General features: G+C 37.2%; 1 long non-coding RNA gene across 4 annotated transcripts; it reads right to left on the bottom strand.

Moving 5' to 3' along the window:
* Positions 1-2,046: 2,046 nt before the first annotated feature.
* Positions 2,047-16,595, bottom strand: LOC145820374 (uncharacterized). 4 transcript variants are annotated; one of them, XR_014361770.1, is made up of 6 exons: positions 16,260-16,595; positions 15,105-15,284; positions 15,020-15,074; positions 10,919-11,289; positions 9,791-9,894; positions 2,047-2,392 (listed from the first exon to the last, which is right to left on the bottom strand). It is a non-coding gene; the product is annotated as an uncharacterized LOC145820374 (long non-coding RNA). The 4 variants fall into 4 exon arrangements; XR_014361771.1 differs by lacking the exon at positions 2,047-2,392 and adding an exon at positions 2,910-2,924; XR_014361768.1 differs by lacking the exon at positions 10,919-11,289.
* Between the last annotated feature and the right edge of the window lie 327 nt (positions 16,596-16,922).

The following is a 16,922-nucleotide window of genomic DNA, read 5'->3' as shown; positions in this document are numbered from 1 at the left end:
AACCTGTGGCAGCATTTGCAACAACCTATGATGGTCTTCCTCCTCCTCCCATACCAAGAAAATCTTCCTATATGACATACTCATAATGATGAAATCATTAATGAGACCATCTTTGTTACATCTGACACCCATTTATCAAACAAAAAGAGAAATCTCATTCCATTTCCCAATTTTAGTAGCACATTATTGGGGACATGTTCAGAAGAAGAAGAAGAAAAAAAAAAAATACCTACATTATCCTTTAAGAAATGAAATATCCCATCACTTGTCTCAATTTATCTTTTCACAAATCACTCTTTTCCAAAGGGGATTTGGCTCAGATGCAAACCTACACCACCACTTTATCAAGAGAGCTTCATTCTTAATTTTTAGATTAGAACTACCCAGAACCATAAATCTATGTAATGAATCTTTCATCATATGAGATTATGCTCACTGTAATTATAGTCACAAGGTTAGGTGCCGTTTAGTAACACTTACGTTTTCAGTTTATTTACAAAAATTTTAAAAACTTGTTTGGTAAATTTTTAATTTATAAATCAGTGGTCTCAGTTTATAAATTTGGCCAAAAAATGTGTTTCCATTTTGAGTTTTGAGTTTTTTTTTTTTTACCACCCAACACTAGCCACCACCCGCTACCATTTTCCGCTACCGTTTTCCGCTACCACCAGCTGCCACCACCACTCACCATCCACCCGCCACCACCACCAACCTGCCACCCACTCGCCACCACCACCTACCTCTCGCCGCCACCGCCACCACCACCACCACCCACCATCCGCTACTACCATCCACCGCCCGCCACCCACCTGCCGCCACCATCTACCACTCGCCACCACCACCAGCCACCTGCCATCCATCCGTTACCACCAGCCACCTGCCACCACCATCCACCACCCGCCACCACCACCAGCCACCTGCCATCCACCCGTCACCACCACCCACTACCCACCTGCCACCACCACCCACACCCACCACCCACCACCACCCACTCACTACCACCCGCCACTGTCACCCACCCACCCACCACCACCACTACTCGCCATCCGCCACCCACCTGCCACCACCCACCACCACCACCACCACCCACTCGCTACCACCCACCACCCGCCGCCCGCCGCCTTCACCCACTCACCCACCATCACCACCCACCGCCACCCGCTCGCTACCACCCACCACCATCACCCACCCACCCACCCACCACAACCACCCACTACCACCTACCGTCACCACTTTCCACCACTGTCTTCCGCTGCCACTTGCCACCACTTGCCATTTCTCACTCTTTTTTATATTTTTAAATTTTTTAAAACATTTTGTCAATTACCAAATGCATTTGTAGTTTATGTTTTTCTAAAAATAAACAAAAAGCAGTTTATAAAATTTTTGTAAATATAAACTGAAAACGTAAATGTTACCAAACAGACCCAAGTATTCAATGTTTATTGGCTTGATTTGTTTTGACAGAAAGACTCACGTTAAACTTATAGAGGCAGGGCTGAGAAGGCTGTTGAAAGATTATGAAGTATTCTCTAGTTTCCTTTGCTATTTCGGGCACAGAATTACTAATTTATACAGTAACTTTGTTCATATGATTTGAGTTTAGAAGGTGAAATCTTTTCACCCTTCTCTTTTAGAAAAAAATTCTCTAGGTGGACGTCCCCTTAGCAGAACTTGGAAGTCTTAGATACTTCAATCTTTAGTTTGCCCGGTCACTTACTCACTCTCTATTGCTGCAAAATGTGAAAATATGCTGACTGCAACTGAAGCCAAATAATACGAATCAAATTTCACCACTCAGATTATTTGATGAACAAAACATCATTTTTTTTGGGTAAGTCAATATATACCAAAGATCAAAAGTAAATACATTGTACAAGGAGCATACATGGACAACACAAATAAGGAAGGATGGGAATCATCTAAGCAAGCAAAAGATGAGGACAATACCATTTAGTCAATCTAGGCCTCGTTTACATCTGACATGAACATATGCACAACAGATATAGACCTTGAGAAGATAGCAATGGCTGCACAGAAAGACTAGAAAGCCAAAGCAGCAACAACAGTAGCATCAGCATAAAACCTGTCAATTTATGACTGAGCTTTTATATGTGACACATGCACAAAGCAAATAGAGTTTGATAAAAGAAGCAGCACGACTAGAACCAAGAAAACAACAACAATACAGAATCATCAAGCCACTTAATATCTAGATTCATTTCCTTCGATCTTCAACAAGATGCAACGTTTCTTTAAATCAGATGCAACATTTACTTCACCGGACGCAGCAGAAAATGATTGAAAGAGTTGATACCATCCTTCGGAAGCTCTTTGGGTTTCCCAAGGATAGCAGTAGTTGGGGCAAAGCAGATAAATGAATGTATCGAACCTGTAAATGAAAACGATAACAACAATGACAAAGAAACTTCTTTTTTTTTTTTTTCTTTTTTTTTTTGTGATAAATACAATGACAAACAAATATTTTGTCACGACCCCAGACCGCCCCTAGTAGTTTGGTGCCGTGATGGCCAGTAATCCGAGATTACCGAAGGCCAACTTTCAAAATTCACACACAATCAGAGTACAAATATATGGGGCTAACATGTGCGGAAACAATAATTTAAAATACAAGTGGTCCATAAGAGCAGTGCATAAGTCAAATGGAATGGCATACATCTTTACATAGCTTTAAAACTTGAATACAAATAAGATGAAGTACAAAAATACATATTACATCTTAGCAAAAGGGCTTCTCGAGCCGACATGAACAAAATACATAAGCTTTAAGATTGCCGACATAAACAAAAACACTTGAGCTACAAATCCTGAAACATAATCTTCCAGATTGCCGACATCCTCACTGCCGACATAACATACATGCAAAACACACATCTCGGCGTAGCCGACTTCTTGCTTGTTACCTACATACATACATAGGGAGGGTGAGCGTGGATACTCAGTGAATGATATAAATAATAAAGGGGTTAAATAAATGATTCCCGAGGTCTTTTCAAAACAATACATAGTATATCTTTGTCAAAACCTTACATAACATAGCTTAACTTGACTTGAAACAAAACATCATTCGAACCTTGGTCTTTCAAATCAAAAGCATAACCTCGGCATCGAGCACACCCGTTCATAGTCCGTTGGTCGCCGATATCTTACAAGGGTGCTACTTAGGCTTAACGTCCCCTAGCACGAAAGGACGGTGCTACCTAGGCTTAAAGTCTCCTAGCACGAAAGGACCCTCAAAACAAGATGTGCAGTTGCATTATAGTCCCCTGACACTAAGGACTTTCAAAACAAGATGTGCAGTTGCATTATAGTCCCTTGGCACTAAGGACCCTCAAAACAAGATGTGCAGTTGCATTATAGTCCCCTGACACTAAGGACTTTCAAAACAAGGGTGCAGTTGCATTATAGTCCCCTGGCACTAAGGACTTTCAAAACAAGGGTGCAGTTGCATTATAGTCCCCTGGCACTAAGGACTTTCCGAGAATGTCATCCAAAACAAAGCTTATACTTGATACGCAAAACTTATACTTGATACATAAAATAGGGATATCATTCATGCTTAACAAATACTTTTATCAAAACAAGGCAAAGCTTTATCAAACCTTATAACATAACTTTATTAAAAATACCACTCACATAGTTCTTGGGACGTCGGGATCAAGGCAAAGGTCCAAGTCCTACAAACACATGGCAAAGTCTACTGAATGCACTTCTCAAAACAAATCTTACATGCATGCAAATGATCTCGGGAAAACATGCTGATAGTCAAAACATTGTTTTACATGTCAGGAAGACATGCTGGGTACCAACCAGGTCTTTGCCGAGGTCCCACACATCCTGGCTGAGGTGTGGCTACCTAGGCTTCGGCGTGCGGCTGCATGCCGAGGTGTGCACAAGACAAACTAAAGGTGTAAGTGATCATGCAAGGTAGGCCAAGGTGAGATACGATGCTTGGCCTAAGTGTGAGGTCTAGGTAAGAGTGATCTCGGCGACTACACCTCGGGAAGTGAGGTCTGGAGATCTGGGTTTCCACCTGTGAAGAACAGGAAGAACATGAACAAGAAGAACATGAATGCTAAAATCATAACTTCTTTATTACAAAAATCTGGGATTTCATGCTATGAGTTCGAAAACATGGACCTGGGTACCCATACTTGAAAATCATGTGAAAACAAACACAAAAACATGGATCTAGGCATGAGCTTTCGGATCAAAACATGACTTTTCTTGAAGAACACATGAATACCATTTTCTCTTTCTAAAACCGAACTTCAAAGCAATGCATGGCTTACAAATCATATTCAATCATGTAATGCAATAACATGAACATGAAGAACGACAAGAGCAGATCAAGAATCTAACCTTAGAACACGGATCTAACGGTTCGATCTCTAGGGATCAAGCTTGGAAATCCATTCTCCCTCAAGAACTCCTCTTCCTCTCCTAGAGCTTCTCTCTCCTCTTCAAAAACAAGGATATAGAAATGATAGGTTTTCTCTCTCTATCGGCTGACTTAACACTCAGCTCGGACACGTGGCAACGACTGGTTGGCTCTCCTCAAAAAAGTGATAGATTGACAAGACAAGACTATGACAAAGTGTATCTAACAAGCTACTCGGTAATGCACTCCGGCAAGTGATGACATCGGCTAAGGACAAAGCTTCGGCAACTAAGGTGACAATGACCTCGGCTAGGCAAGACAACACTTGACTAAGCTGCGCCACACCTTGGCCTAGATGTGCCACACCTCGGTCTAGGTTATACCACTCCAGGACAAGATCACTTGGGTGCAAAGGTAACATCTTGGCCCAGATAATACACATCTCGGCCTTGGTGATGAACACCTCGGCCTAGATAATGACATCTCGGCCAATATGTCAGGGCGAAGGTGGAGGTCAAACAAAGTGGTTCCAAGATAATTCTAGACTGAAGATGGCATCGGCTTGGAATGATCTAGGCGTAACATAACCTAGGCTTGGCATGACTTAGGCTTAACATAACTTAGGCTCGAGACACCAAGGAAGGAACACAGCATGCACACAACACTTAGACATAACACATAAACACAAAGCAAGACAAGATTCATGAATGCAAACTTAACAAGACAAAGTTATGTAAATGAACATGAACATGACCATGACATGAATATGGGTTGTTACAGCAACTTAACATGGCAAAACATATAAATGCATGCAAACATGACTAGGACATGAATGTGGGTTGTTACATATTTGACATGCATCTGCCGAAACTTAAACCACATGAAACCTAAATAACGTTTAGTTGGTATAGATGACATTTACACCTTGAACAATTTTTACTAAAATATGAAAACACCACGGGGAAAAAAATAATACTAATAATAAATAAAATAAAATAGTGGTTTAGCAACAAACTTATGGTGAATTATGAAAGCACTAAAATAAATAGTCTATGACTCTTTGACGGGAAGGAAAAAACATTTCATCATAAAACTACTATTTGCATAAGCTTCTAGTAATGCAAAAATGAGAGCAAGACTAACCATATACCAAAAGAAGTTATTATATGTCACTAAAAGATATAGAGATACACAATGCCTAAACATGGTGAAATCAAATATGAACAATGGAGTCGGTGTGAGCAACAAAGCATATAGCCATACCCGTAACCTATGGTAAAATTTGTAGTTTCTTCGATAGTCATGAGAAGACACAATCGCTAACCAAACCAAATCTCAATCAAATGAAATACAAGCAAAACTTTAAGTAAAACCATGTTACATGCTTTGGTGTGTTCAATTTTTCAAAAAAATCTTATAGTTTTCATCATTTGTTTAGCCATAAAGATGAGTCTTCAATTACATAGTACATATGTTAAGTTAAACAGAATTAATAACCAGCTTAAATTTATTGAAATTTTGATAAATAAATGTGAACAATGTCCAAAATCATTGCATCACATTGATATATACCTGCTATTTGAAAGGAAGGGTGTGTTCAATAGGTCAATTCTTGATAGACTCTCATTTACTTCATGTGAAGAATTGTTATTAATGAAAGCCGTATAAAGGAGGTGTGAGGTAGGACTACAGAAAATAAACATTGGTACAAAAGCAAACAAACACTTTGTACGACCAACACGATGAGACAATATTTGTGCAATCCATACTTCGATTCTTTTTTTCCAAACCAAACCAAACCAAACCAAGCCTTAAGTCCCATCAAATGGGGTCGGTTACATGAATCTTTCTTCTCCACGCGGCCCTATCAAAGGCCATTTCATTAGTCAATTAAGTAGATTCATATCTCTATTTATAATGCTAGTCAACGTTAATCTAGGTCTACCCCGTCCTCTAACACTTCCATCTACCATTACAGCGTCGCACTCTTCACTACTACCTCTGTTGGTCTCCGTTGAATATAACCAAACCATCTCAAACGATTCTCTCTCAACTTATCTTCTATCAATGCTACTCCTACCCATTCCCGAATACACTCATTCCTAATCCTGTCCTGTCTAGTCTTACCACACATCCACCTTAGCATCCTCATCTCAGCCACACTCATCTTATCTACATGTTGTTTCTTGGTTGCCCAACACTCCATCCCATACAACATAGCTGGTCTAATAGCCGTTCTATAAAACTTACCTTTTAGTCTAGTGGGTATTCATTTATCGCACAATACCCCAGACGCACTTCTCCACTTACACCATCACGCCTTAATCCTATGGGCCACATCTGCATCAATCTCTCCCGATGTTGTGATAATCGACCTTAAATAACGAAAATGTTCACTCTTAGGCAGTTCTTGGTTCTCAATCTTCACTTCTCCTCTGCTTTCATTGTTACTGTTACTAAATTTACACTCCATGCACTCTGTCTTAGTTCTGCTTATCCGAAATCCTTTAGATTCAAGAGCTTTTCTCCAAATCTCCAACTTTGTGTTAACTCCTTCTCTAGTCTCATCTACTAACACAATATCGTCTGCAAAAAGCATATACCATGGCACGTCATCCTGAATATTTATCGTCAACTCGTCCATAACTAAAGCAAAAAGATAAGGACTTAAGGTAGATCCTTGGTGTAACCCTACAGTGATAGGAAATTCATTTGTCTCTCCAGCTGTCGATCTAATAGTGGTCACCATCTCTTCATACATGTCCCTAATCACGTCAATGTAGCCTTTTGTCACCCCTTTCTTCTCTAACACCCACCATATTATATCTCGGGGCACTCTGTCATATACTTTCTCAAGGTCGATAAACACCATATGAAAGTCTCTTTTCTTTTCTTTATACTTTTCTATTACTCTCCTCAAAAGATGGATCGCTTCCATTGTTGACCTACTAGGCATAAACCCAAACTGATTCTCTGACACCTCTGTTATGTCTCGCAATCGGCATTCCATCACCCTCTCCCACACTTTCATTATATGACACATTAGCTTGTTTCCTCTATAGTTGTTACAATTCTGGACATCACCTTTATTCTTATTGATTGGCACTAAAATACTCTTCCTCTGCTCATCTAGCATGTTCCTAGTCAATAAAATTTTGTTAAACAACCTAGTCAACCAAGCAACTCCCTTTTTACCCAAACACTTCCAAGCTTCAATAGGGATATCATCAGGTCCTAAAGCCTTATTTGATTTCATCTTCATAAGTGCAATCTCCACTTCAAAGTGTCTAATCCTGCAATAGAACCTATAGTCTTGGTTTATCATATTACTGGCTATTTCTCCCCTATTGTCGTATTTCCATGTTTCTCATTTAACAGTTTCTCAAAATAATTCTTCCATCTTTCCTTAATCTCATCATCCTTCACCAATACCTTAGAATCCTCACTCTTGATGCACTTTACTTGATTAAAATCTCTTGTTTTCCTCTCCCGTATCTTAGCAAGTTTGTATACCCTCTTCTCTCCCTCCTTACTATCTAGTCTAGTGTATAGGTCATCATAAGCTTTCAACTTAGTCTCTCTCACTACTTTCTTGACCTCCTTATTAGCCAATTTATAGCTCTTAAGGTTTTCCTCAATTCTATCCTTCTGCCACTTTTTAAAGCACTATTTTTTTGCCTTAACTACAGCTTGAACCTCTTCCCTCCACCACCAAGTTTTCCTAGAGCTGGGTCCCGTTCCTTTCGACTCTCCAAGCACTTCCCTTGAGATTCTCCTCATACAATTGGTCATCGAATTCCACATAGTGTTAGCATCACCTTCTAAGTCTCAAGTACCTTCCTTATCCATCTGATTCTTAAATATTTCTAGTTTATCCCCTTTTAGGTCCCACCATCTCGTCCTACGACGTCCACCATCCTTCCTAGCTTGGTATTGCCCTCTAAAACATAAATCTAGTACCAAAATCCTATGTTGAGAGACCAGACTCTCTCCAGGAATCACCTAACAATCATTGCATTTTAGGTAGTCCACTTTTCTCACTAAGAAATAATCTATTTGGCTCTTAACTAATCCACTCTTAAAGGTTATCAAATGCTCCTTTCTCTTCTTATACATAGTATTGGCCACCACCAGGTCAGAAGCCAACGCAAAATCTAAGATTCTCTCTCCAGCCTCATTTCTGTCACCAAAACCGTATCCACCATGCACCCTTTCATAACCTAGTTTATCTATGCCTATATGGCCATTAGAATCTCCACCTATAACCAGGTTCTCTCCTACGGGTATCTCCTGTAAGATCTCATCCATTTGCTCCAAAAAATCCCTCTTAGTCTGATCATCTAACCCTACTTGAGGGGCGTAAGCGCTAATAATGTTCACTATATTCCCTCCAATAACTAGTTTAACTAGCATAATCCTATCTCCTTTCCTAGTGACCGCCACCACACTTTCCACAAGACCCTTGGCAATTATGATTCCTACCCCATTCCTGTGTCTATTCTTACCACTATAATAAAGTTTAAAACCAGTATCCTTAATTTCCCTAGCTTTCTCTCCCATCCACTTAGTTTCTTGTATGCAAGGTATACTAACTCTCCTCCTAATCATAACATCTACCAATTCCATCGTCCTACCAGTTAAGGTTCCTATGTTCTAAGTGGCTATCCTAAACCTATAGTCTTGGACTAGCTTCTTTACCTGCGCTCGTCTAGAAAAACACGAAACCTTTGCCCATTTTTCACCGCACCCAGGCGTCGATGCGGCGCCCCTTGCTCACTTTTCGAAACACCCGGAGGCAGGCGCAACGCGTCACTTGAGGGGAACGACCTAGCATTTAAACGATTCAAAGTAGGATTCATTTTCATAAGGGATCCGAGCGGCTTTTTTATGTGTTGGCTGTCGGCTACCTAACACACAACCCTCCTCCTTAAACCGGGCTTGGGACCGGCGGAGTTGTTAACAACCCCAGCGAAGTTCTTCGATTCTTTTTTTTTTTCACTTGAAAAAAATTGTTTTAGTTGTACGTGCATAAGCACAAGTATGCCCAATATAGTGGCATGTGTGTGATGCAAGCAGAAGGTGCAGCACTTCACATATTCCAATATTGATTTAAGAGTAAACTTTGATGCAGAATCCATTTCAAAAGCTACACATACAAAAGAGAACATGCTCATCTCCTTTTAGACTTCAATGAACAAAATGAAAATCATGTCACAAGCCATTATTTGATGAGTCTACCAAATAAATGAGGTCAGGAATTTAAAAACTTGACAAACCTCACGTATGTTCTACTTTATCAGTTCAAAATCATAGGTGGAGAAACAATTTTACAAAAATAAAAGAAATAAAGAATATTTGAGATACAGAGTCAGATTTGATAATGCTTACATTGAGCTTTGGAAGAGCGGTAAGAAAGAAATAAAACTTCAAATTTAAAGAACCCTTAAACCACACTGTCATCCATAGACATCACCACTTAAGCAGAAAAATTGCTGAAAATTGAAAAGTAATTGGGTTAGTTACTGCCACAAAACGGAGATCAAACAACATATGTAGACAAAGCAAAAAGACATCAATGATTCATGGTGAAAATACATAAATTCTAGGTAAGTAATCGATGCTTCGACCCAAAAATTAAAAAAGAAAAAGAAATATATGGTTGATTATTGTGATTGGGCATGTGATCCTAATTATGTCTGGGCTGTTAAAGTGAGAAAACAAATTACGATTCTGCAATATGATTTTTATTTTTATTTTTTTATCAGAAAACAAAAAGAGTTTATGAATAATAATGTGAATCATTACAATCAATAAATAAACACAGGGAAGGGATAATAAAGAATAGAAAAAAAAAAACAGGCAGCATACAAAACCGCCTTAAATTCCAAACATAGACCCAAAATCCCTCTGTGAAGAACACAGTGGTTGGTTGGCAAGAGACCAACAGTGAGAACACTTGAAATGGAATTCTCTTGTTTTTCAATAATATATATATATATATATAGATTTAAGAAATTAATTTGGCCTCTTCATCTTCAAACTTCTTCAAGTTAGAGCATCTCCAACCCTTCACCAATTTTTTCATCTACTTTGACTCCAAACTTGAATAGAAGTTTGATTTGATATGAAATACTCCAATCCTTACATCAAAATCTTTTAAAAGATTCCTCTCTTATCCCGATTTTCTTGTTTTTATCAAATTTGATTGGGGGGGGGGGGGGGAGGGGGGAAATCATCTCAAATGCTTCATCTTTTTTAATTTTTTTCAATTTCAACCCTTCAAATTCAAATTTTTTTTTTTTGGGTGTGATTTTTTACATTTAAAAGGGAAAACTGTTATGATAAAAATAAAAATAAAATTAAAAAATAGCCCAACCTTCCCATATATATATTATAAGTAATACACAGGCTCTGTTGTGATGAGATGAGGAGATTGCGACACTGTTAGCATTGATAAAAATAATAAAATAATAATTTTGATATATTTAGTTTGGATGATTTTTGAGGAGTGAGTACCAGGTAGTTTTGATTGCTCATATTGCAGTTTATTCCTCTACCTCCTCTCTACTTCAAAGATGTATCTGTCGTCTATGAAGACTGCAGGAATGGGAGTGATGAAGAGATTTTGAACACACCGCTCGAGCGAAACACTTCACTGCTCTAGCGGTAAATACAATGTCCCATGAGTTTTGCAGGTCTACAGTGAAAGTATTGGGAGCCTCACATCTACGCTCGAGTGAAGACTTGACTGCTCGAGCGGTCTTGCCTATAAACACGCAAGATACTGGGAGCCTCAAATCACCGCTCGAGCGACCACTTGATCACTCGAGCGGTCTCCATAACAGAATGTTACAATCTTCCGCCCTTAAGGAAATTTCGGGTGATTCCTGTCAACAACAAAAACCAACAACCCAATGACGTTCAACACCATACTAACAATAACCACAACCATCAATAATGGAGGTCCGACAAATAATGTATTTAAGTAGCATAGCTGCATAGGTACTACAATAAATGAGCTCTATCCCTATCCAACATGTCAACACTGATACTTTCAAGAGAATAACCTTTCTCAAACTGCGGGTAGCGGGTTGGGTTGGGTTGGGTTGGGTTGGGTTCGGGAGGTGGATTGGCAGGTAAATTGCACATCCATAATCCCAGGTTTATTCTTCTGTCCTTCTTCATTTTTCTTCTTCCTACATTACTACTCACATTGTATTGAGAATGAATTCAACTATTACTTGTTAAGATTTAGCATGTCGTCCTTTAAAGGATGAAGGATTGGGACTTAGGAAACTGAGGTTTTTGAACAAAGCATTTTAGAAAATGGCTAGGGAGATATGCTAAGGAAGGCAAGGGTAGTGTAGAATAAGGAATACTGTGAGGGCTAACAAAATTTGTACAAGTCTTTTGGGGTGAAATTATGGAAGAACTAAATGAATGGTTGAGAAGAATTCTCCAAACATATTTACTTTTCGGTAGGAAATTTGCAAAGATGAGATTTCATGATGACTACTATATGGTAGTAAGCTCCACACACTAATAGTTCCAAATCTCTTCAAAATCACATCATATAAGGAAGCCATGGTACCAGGCAATATTAGTGGAGTCGATGGTACAGTGGTTTGGCCCAGTTGTATAGGGCCTTGCAAGAATGAGACGTTGACATGGTGGAACATCGCCATGCTTTATCCCACTCTAGCAGATACCAAAGGGGTGGAAGGCTTACTTTGTGGCAGGAAGTCACAAAGCGTAAACATTTTAAGGTTCGATTCTATTCTAGTAATATTCCTAGCCAACAATTGACCAAGGCCTTCCTAAAATGTCCCTTCTCTTTTTCCCTTGATAGATATCAACATTGGAAAGAACTATGATCTTGATAATTTGGTGAAATGGGAAAGTGTTCCAAGGAAATCCAAAAAAAGTTAATAACCTATTGGCTAAAGCCTAAACGCTTCTTTTGTTTTCATTATTTAGGATATACCTTACTGGAGCTGACAACTCAGAGTGGTCATCAAGTGAGGATAAGAGTTAAACATTGATGGATGGTGGGCTCCTATTAGTGGTTTGCCCTAAAAGCCCCTTGTCATTTAATTAATAAAGGGAAAAGTTTTATTTTATCATACTATCTTTATTGTGCTAGTGTTTACATTGTCAGTCCATACAATTAAAGTTCAGAATTTATGTCTTAAGAGTTAAAATTGAGAGACATGTACTTCTCAGTATTTTATTCTTAAAAGTTCCTAGTTATACGATTACTATTTGGATGTTAGTAATCCAAACCAAATGGACTAGCACATGTTATGCTTGTTCAATTGGAACAGGGAGTAGTCTCAAGTCACTTGTGTGGGACAATCAAACAACCATGTGTGTGTTTGTTTGAGAACAAGTGACCACCCAAGAACATATCTAGTTCGCTTATATGTTATAGCTGTGTGTGCAATCCTTAGACTGAGAACATCATGATTATCCTGTGTGTGCATTGCTAAGTTTTGACAATACAATATGTTTATATTCTAACAACGAAATAACCTGTATAGATAGGGCTTAGTGAGACACCCATGGAGGCACGTGAATGTTTAAGAATTGATCCATCACTCTCAAGTAGAGAGAGAGAGAATATATGTGATCTTTTAGGATATAACTCGAGAAATACCTTGGTCAAGGCAAAGTAATAATTAGAAAGGAGTTTCTAATTTCACCAATACAAGTTGATATGCGTTAGATTAGACACATGATTGAATTAGGGGTTTGACAAACCTCAATGTCCTTATGACCTTTTGAGACATTATACAATGAAAGGATTGAATGTATGGTAATTGTTAGATGGGCTCATTTTGTATACTCATAATATCTGGTATGTTGCGGAGTGTAAAGGCCGTAGTGTAAAGGCCGTAGAATAACGGTTGCGGTAACCGGAACCGTGAATTTTTTAATTTTTCGCACAATTTGAAAAAAACTTACCAATACGCATATTTTTTTTTTTCAAAATAAAATTTATTAGGGCTTAAAATAGATTTTGATCAATTTTTGTTAGTTTTTAAGTATAATCCAATATATTTCATATTTTTAAATCACTATAAAAGGAGCTTTTTACATTTTATTTCAATAGTTAATGACTTTAAGAATAATTGATTTTAAATGTCTATAAAATTATTTTTGGCCAATACCTGAACTAACTAAATAAAAAATATTTACAATTATTAAATGAAATGATTATAAAAAAAAATTCTGCCATAAACAAAAATTATTTTTGAGCTAATGATTTTTTTTAAAAGACATTATTTTAGACAACACTTCACAACTAACTAAATAAAATTATTTACAATTAAGTATTAAATGAAATGATTATAAAAATAAAAATTGTGCCATAAGCAAAAATTATTTTTGAGATTTTTTTTAAAGACATTTTTTAGACAACACATTATAGTAACAAAATAAAAAATATTTACAATTAAATATTAAATGAAATGATTATAAAAATAAATACAACCACTGTTTATATATTTTTTATTTTACATGCTAATGTAATGAAATAAAAATTATAAAAAAAAAATTCATAGAAGATTTTTTCTTTGGACTTGAAGCACTTGAGTATTCGTTCTTTTTTAGTAAGATTTTTTTTTTTTTTTGGAAAGGAAGCTACTTAGAATATTATAACAATGTGTAACAACACATGCCATCACTATACCGCTACGGCCGTTATGTAACACTGAAACAGCAGTTACACATGTGAATTTCCGTCGCACTGCAAAAGCGGGTGTAACAGATAGCACTTATCATCACAACCGTTACATAACGACTGCAACCGTTACGTAACACTGTTTTTTGAAACCATGAGCTAATTAATGAGATTAGTGCAATTAAGAGTTAATTGTGATATAACTTGTTCATTGGGACGTACTTATCAAAAAACAAAGAAAAAAAATCTTTGTTATAAGATCAGGAAGATCATCAATCCTTGTGGGACAAGATAGACTTGATCCTCAAATATGAGAGCTATTATAAGAGCTAGCACTCCAGAGATTGACATCTGCCTCTCATTGTCTCTGTAGAATACTTGTGAGCTTGACAATGCCAATGTTATAAGAGTTTTAGAGGTTGGATGTTTGAACTACTTTTGAATTGGAGTGAACTCAAAAATCAAGCAAGGAATTGAATTTTATGTTTGAGGTATTGTTCAAATTATTTCCATGGATGTTTGTATCTATGTTTCATATATATCACAAATATAATCATGAGGATAGAGAATCAAAATAAATTTTACATTCCTTTATGCCTAGGCTAGGTACGCAATTTCCAACAGCTCCTCCATGCTTTGTATTTGGATGGAGTAACATAAGCAATCTTTTGAAGGACTGGAATTGCCTGATCTGGCATTAAAACATGCTAATGTGAGATCCCCATATTTGGTTAGCAGGGATTAGGGAAAATCCTCCTTCCATATTGATTTTTCTGTTTAGAATTTGGGTGGAATGAGTCTACAGCCGACAGACTTGTTTTGCTTGCTACTATACATCTACATCCTATCCTATGTACATGGTTGCACCCATTTGATGCATTTTCTTGACAGAACATTACTTATTAAAGAAGTCAACAAAAAGAAATAGTATCTACCTTGAGTGAGAACAGCCACTCTAACCGTCTGTCCAGTTCGCTTGGGTAAATTCACCTCTCATAATCAAATGCAGCGAAAACTCACTGTTGCCCTCAGCTGTTGATCATTGTATTTTGGGTCAATGTTGAGACAGAAATGAGCTTCAGCTGTTTCGACAAACTTTGTGCTTGCCGTTTGCTTGAGCAATGATATTGCTGTTTTTAAGTCATACTCTTTCTTGTTTTCCCTCAATTTTTGAATTTCCAAGAATCTCTTAGACCTCCTCTAATAATCCCAACAAAAGGAGGATAAGTAGTCAGTTAAAAATGCAGCAACAACATGAATGTGAAAGTAGGAGACAGGAATGTGTAAGTATGGGGGTAGACAACTTAAACAAACCAAAAAGGAGACAAGACCAGCAACCACAGTAACACATATCACATTCAGGATTCATGCAAAGCAAATTTCTGATTTAAAAAGGCAATATATGTCAAGAATTTTTAAACGTGAGGTCTTCTAGCTCTTGTTCTATAACAATTTACAATTTATAATAATTTAAAACACAAGGGCTTTTAATCATTTTGAATAATTTGAGAATTCAGATAAAATTGCAGAATTATTGTTAATATTCAAGACCCGATTGTATAAAAGGAATTCTACTCAAATGAGCATGAACTATGACATAAAAAGGTGTTCCCAAAACTTGAGAATGAACTAATACTCTACTGCAACCACAACCTGTATAGCCAAACTTAAATAAATAAATAAAGGACAAAACCACTAGATATAGCCAAAGTTTGTAGATAATCAAAAGATGAAGAAATGAAGAAACAAAAATACGACATACAGTCTTTTTCAGATGCTACAATGGACGATTCCAAGGGATTGAAGTGCTCATCATTAAGATAAAAGTCAAGCAAAAACAAGTAAATAAATGACTATAATACACCCACAATACATGGTTTCAATCTCTCATATTGGTTTCCTATAACTAAAACTGCAAAATAAACAGAAATCAAACAAAATTCAATATGTAATTCACTACAAACATCCACAATCCAAGAAAAACAAAATAAATACCAATTAAAGTAGATCTTAATTAGCACAATTTATCCCCAACTCAATTATAAGATTCTTGAAACTAAAAATTTTACAATCACAGTTAAAATAAATGTGAAAATCAAAGAAACCCAACAAATTAAATCACTAATGTGTCCACAATTGAAGAGAAAGGGAAATAAGGAATGAGATTACACATACTCTGTCACTCTTGAGAGGCAATGCAGCTTTGCCTTTCTTGGGCTTAGTTGGGGTAACAACAACACCACTTTCCACAACACCCTCTTGGAGTTGTTCAGTTTCTTCTGCTAGCTCTGCTTCAGCAGCCAAAGCGGCCACAATAACTGGGGAATTGGGTGAAGAAACATCAATCCAATTGTTGGATTTTGTGTGTGTGAAATGTAAGACAAGTGGGTAGAGAGAGAAAGTGTTGGAGAAGTTGAAGAAGCATGGTTAGGGTTTGAAGGAGAGAGGGGCTGAGGTGTTGGGGAAGAAGAGAGGAAACGCCGTGGGATAGCATGAGAGTGGAGGGAGTTGCAGAGAAAATTTACTAACAAGTTCTACTTTCATGACTCATCAATCATTTAGTTCTGTAAATATTTTTGTAAGTCCTATTTTACATTAAAATTTCTTAAATAAATAATGTGAACTCATATTTAAAAATATAATAAGATAATAGTGCACATATTAAAATGATATTTTATTGTCATATTTTAAAAATAATATATTTGTCAAAAAGTTTAATAAGATAATAGTGTATAAATATCTTATTGTCACATTTTGAAAATAATGTCATATATGGAAAAAAGTTTAATAAGATGATAGTAGACACATTAGAATGATATTTCATTGTCACATTTTAAG

This window comes from Camellia sinensis, chromosome 2 (genome assembly GCF_055761805.1).
Source record: "Camellia sinensis isolate YWXY chromosome 2, ASM5576180v1, whole genome shotgun sequence".
NCBI classification, from domain to species: domain Eukaryota; kingdom Viridiplantae; phylum Streptophyta; class Magnoliopsida; order Ericales; family Theaceae; genus Camellia; species Camellia sinensis.
This window is presented reverse-complemented; position numbering and strand designations above follow the sequence as displayed.